Raw genomic sequence first — 5,494 nt, 5'->3', positions numbered from 1 at the left:
GATGAATTGAGTTCTCTAGATTGTTATTTCGATATAACCACATTATTCGCTCCACCTACCCTCCCACACTCGGGAATACGCGCAGATCTATACTGTTTTTGCGTTATCTATCTATTTCATTTTTTTTTCGCGACGCACCTGGAGCATATCCTTGGTTGAGTTACAACTCTGCACGTGACACAGCTGCGAGCTCCGGATATACGAGTCAAGCGTGCCTTATTTTCTTTCTCTCTCTCTAAATATGTTTTTGTCGCTTTATTATTATCATGTTTCTGGCGTCGCGCAGCTTTATTCTATCAACAAATATATATATATATGTAAGTCAGAGATCCGTACTTGCGGAGTTGCTATGCTAGGAGTTTATTGCATGTATTTCGAGAGTTTCGCCGAGAGGCTCAGCTTCATCAGGAGATGGTATGCCATCTCCTGACGAAGCCGAGCCTCTCGGCGAAACTGTCGAAATACATGCAATAAACTCCTAGCATAGCAACTCCGCAAGTACGGATCTCTGACTTATTACATTTTCCCGGTCCATTGTTCTCAAGCTACTCTGCCTCACCTATATATATATATATATATATATATATATATATATATATATATATATTGTCACAAATTCAGGCTTTTCTTGATTTTGTTTTTCATTTTTATTATTATTTTTTTTTTTCTCGGACCACTTTAAGTGTCGGTACGGTCCGGGAACGGGGAGTGCCGTGCCGCTTTTAATCTCCAGTTCGTCCCGTCGTATTATCCTTTCTACGTCCCCAACGGGTTTGCTCGTTTTCGGGGTAGGTATTTGTGGACGGGCGACTCAGATTAGGCTTCACCCCGGGGCAAAGTTAATTTGTGTCTTGGCCTTCGCGGACGGAGGGGTGCGTTTGCGGACTCTGGTGCCGATTTGAGACGCGAAGGCGACGCCGGGATACAAAGATGTCTAAGCTGGCTGGCGCGCCTTTTGAAGGCGGCGACTTTCTTCAGTCTGGCGCCTGTCGTTGTTGTCGGGTTCTACGTATCGACGTTAATTGATGTTTTGGACTCGTACGGGGGAAATGGATGGCCTGTATGTTTTCCCTTTTGGGTCGGCGCCGGATACCTTTGCTTTTCTGGGAAGTGGACTGACCCGAAAGGCGGGAAAACGGGAGGTTGGTCGGTAGTCGAACCTATAAAAAGGGGTTCTGGAACAAAGGAGGTAGTCGAGCCCCGGAGCTGGCCGGGGTGCTGCTCGACGCAGTCACTCCCTGCACGTGAGTTTTTGAACGTTTAATTTTTTTGGCTTCTGCCCTGCCTGTCGGGCAAGTGTTTGAGTTGGTTGTGCTGAAGCGTGCGTGGCTGTGTGGTGCGCGGTGTCGACCTCATCAAGCTTCTAACCGGACCGCCTGACTCCGAGACATCGTTCTTCGGCCGACATCTCCAGACAACGGACTGCTCTGGACTCAGCACCTACCGGAAAGCTAAGCTGTTTTTTGTTTGTTTTGTCTACTTCATCCTCCGGCTCTGAAGTACGAACTGTTGAACTTTGGGACGTTTTTATACGCAGCGCTACTTTCTGTCGCGACTGTTTTGGGGGATTGTCCCTTTTGGGTAGCGGTAACGTTCGAGTTCCGTCTCGGTTTGCCCTTGTTTTTGGTTAGTGTTGGGATTTCGTCGCGGTTTTGTCGGCTCGATCCTGTTTTACGAGTGTCGTGACTTTTGTTAGTATTAGTTTCTGGCCCGCGGGACCCCATTGCGTTTAACTGGAGCGAGGTTTGTGTAGAGTGCTCTTTTGCCGTCCGCGGCGTAGTATTTCACTTTATTAAATTTTTAATCTTTTGTTTGCTTATCCTCCCTGTGTCATCGTCTCTCTTTCCTGATTTTACACCTGGCGTGGACCTAGCGCTAGTCACCGGTCGAACTTAGCTCTTTTGTTCTTTTTCCGTAATTTCTCGTTTATCCTCAGAGTGGATCATTGCTTTATTTTTATTAATTTAACCACCCACTCCGTGACATATATATATATATATATATATATCCTAGCCAGTTTTCTGGTATGGTTCGCAGAGTACCACAATAAGAAAAAGCCCGTTAGACATGTCTACCTTTCAAGACCCATTGCAAGTCACTGGTTCATCTTGATTACGAAGTCTTTATCAGTGACTGGAAAAACGCGAAACTAAAATGCGTCAAAAGAGTGGAAAATAAATTAGGCGTTTATTTTACAGAGGTTACCGCAACTGAGTCAGCTCTCTTTATGGTATGTACAGGGCGTTCCCGAAAGAAGAAAAACATTAGAGGTTTTTTTTTTTTCTTTTTTTTTTTTTCATTGCAAAAATAATTTATGCATCGCTGAACGATAATGTTCCTCCCAAAGGTGGAGCTAGAGGTCTGATCCAGATGCAAAAATTTTACGAGGAATTGATATTTTATTCAAAAGATAAAAGTGACTTTCTGAAAATTTCAATGGGAAAATGGGGCCCATTTACGCCCGCTTTCGGTATCTGGCGGCCACCATTTTCCTATTGAAATTTCCAGAAAATTGCTTATAAATTTTGAATAAAATATCGGTTCGTGCTGAAACTTCGGCATTTGGTTCGGACCTCTAGCGCTACCTTTGGGCGGAAAATAATCGCTCGGTGATGCACAAATTATTTTTGCGGTGAAAAAAAAAAAAAAAATCCCTGTAAATAGTTTTCGGGGACACCCTACTTACATCACGTCCCAGTGATTACACGAATGCATGAAGGTACGATGCTCACATCCATCAAAACACACCTTACTGCAAATCCCAGTTCTGTTCTCTAAGGATATCTCTGTTATAGGGCGCGGGCGGGTACATGAAGTTGGTGTTGGTAAAGGTGTATCCACACGACGGACCGGGCCGCGGACCGATTGATCACGTGATGCGCGGCCCGCGGGCCGCCCGGCTGCAATGAGCATCCACACGGCGGACCAAAAGAGCAGACGACAGAGCGAACGAGCCGGTCTAACCCTCGACCTCACAACTCCGCCAAACGCATGCAGCGAGCTGCTTTGAGGCTATTTGTAAGGAGCCAAGATGAAGGTTGAACGAAAGAGACGTTTAGCTGCGGTGGTCCTGGCGTTGACTACTGAGGACGAGGAGGACTTAAGTGAACCGAAAAAGCCATGGGGACATCTTTAGATGATTATTTGAGTAGTCGTCGCGACTATTGTCCCACAGAGCGGGGAATTGCTCCATGAGTGCGATGAAGTAAAAAGTTGCATCGTCGCACAACAAAAGGTTCGTCTTCTTCGTCTTCAACAGTTGGCGCCAAAAGAAAACGACTTTGTCTTTGGATTCCAATCCAAACAACAAAAGTAAGCTTGTTGCCAGACTTAGCGCTTCAATTATACTAAAAACGCCGCGGTCCGCCGCCAAGGTACGGGCGAGAAAGTCGCTTGGCATTTCTCAGAAGCGCGGGCCGCGGACCGCCGGGGGACCTCAAAGAACGGTGACGAAAGATCACGTGATGCGCGGCCCGCGGACCAAAACAGCAATTTGGTCCGTCGTGTGGATACACCTTAAGACGGCAACGATACGCGTCGAATTTACTGCTGAAGGCGAGCTTCGACAGTTCTTTCGTAACGTGCATTCCACGCCATCAAGATTGACGGTCTTATCAGCTTATAGATGTGAGCTTGTTCTGAGCATGCGCAGCGAACATCGCATCCAAATATGGCGTCCAGTGGCTACTCCACTGATCTCTATGCTACTCCCTACCGGCGACGAGATGTTTCGCTGGCTCCCCCTTAAGGCCTGTTCACACATGCAGCGGAGCGCTACAAGCATAGCGCTGACCTCGCGCTAAGCACGTGCCGACGGGAGCGTCCACCAGCTCTGTATCGCACCGTCAAAACTGTTGCTCATGGCAGACGATAAATATCTGACGGGACGTGAGCAGCGCTACATCAGCGCTTCGCTGCATGTGAGAACCGGCCTTTATACTTCCCATCTGTTACGTCTCGATCAGGATTATTGATTTCCAGTCACAATTTTCACGGTGTGAGACAAAGTGTTTCCGTTTTGCGTGCAAGTTCGTGTCATTTGTGCGTACTGCAATCTGAGAAGCAACTGGCCATATGAGTATGTCTGTCACTCAGTAGCTTCGCTCACAGAGCTTCTACTCTACAGTGTGCTTCCAACTGCTATACCGGCGAAAATACAATTCATATAAATAAGCCAATAAATTGAGTGCGATAAAACTTTTCAAAAAGGTGTCTTTAGGTGGTGAATTTATCATACTTCAATTTCACGACTGAAGATTCGAGTGAAACAAGTCCTGTTATTCCTCTGCCACCGAGAGCAAAACGGTAACAAGCCGTCTGTTTGACGCTGCTGCTCACAGATGGCGCAACGTGAAAGGGAAGCGTGAACGATAGTTTGAGATGAACACCTGAAAGCATATAAGCAGATCCGAACGTGTGGGATGCCATATGTGAGCAGCAGCATCGTTAACGTGCGTCCCACCTTAAAACCATGCGGATGCGTTTGCAACGGCCGTTGGATGGTTGCAGCCGTCAGGCAACCAGAGGTACTAATTCGGGGCGAGATGTTTGGGGGATCGCCGCCTGGTGAAATTTTTTTCACAACACTGAGTGGGGATACTTCAACTTCCTCTGCTGGTTCAAGCACGTGCAAAGCCAAGCATCTATGTACCACTATGAAAATTACAACATAACCGCGTAGGTAGCCCTTGCACTACCCATAGTGAGGAAACCGGAGGTTCCCGTAGCGAGTTTCTCACCGTGAACTGATTTGAGGTGATTTTAAAGTGATCCTTTCGTGCTCGCTCTTTTAAGCGCTGCAGCAAATGCAGGCTCGCGCTTGCACGCGCCTAGATCTGCAGAGGAAAAGGCGCTCCAAAACAAATCCATATCACCAGGGACTCAGCGATTACAAATTTCTAACACCAGCATTTTCACTCGTTCCATTCCCAAGACACTCGTGCATCTGTTTTTTTTTTAGTAAGGTGCCATCTCATTAATAGATACCGAAAGCAAAAATTGTTGTGTGTATGTTTGTACAGCCGAAAGTTAGTCTGCCTCAGTGGGCGTCTGGTGTCTCAGCTGTAGATGAGCATTTAGCCAGTGCGGTACAACCGCTAGCCTGGGGTCTTTAACGTGCACGCAGTAGTGATACACGACCGCCACGCCGGTACGATGCTCATCCAGATCGAAAAGGGCAGGGGTGGGGCTCGAACCCAGGATCCCTGGGTTCTGCAGCGCGAGCTTTTGCTCCAAGTGCTCCGATCTGGTGTGCGCTAGACCCCTCGGCCGAATCTTGTTCTGCCGCTCTACCTTTTCACTTTCGGCAGCCGCGTCACGTGACGATCTTCCAGGCTTTGTCATTATTTTCCACCGCGTGCACCTCACAGCCTAATAAAGGTAAATATGTTCTTGCCAAGAGGGCAGAGAAGTCAACAATGCGTTTCTCATTAAACTTGTTGAGACTAAAGAAGGTAGTGGGTGAGGCGGGTAGCCGCTACAACAACACGCTTAT

This window comes from Ixodes scapularis, unplaced genomic scaffold (assembly GCF_016920785.2).
Source record: "Ixodes scapularis isolate PalLabHiFi unplaced genomic scaffold, ASM1692078v2 PGA_scaffold2__306_contigs__length_199485367, whole genome shotgun sequence".
NCBI classification, from domain to species: Eukaryota; Metazoa; Arthropoda; class Arachnida; order Ixodida; family Ixodidae; genus Ixodes; species Ixodes scapularis.
Note: the sequence above shows the minus strand (reverse complement) of the source record.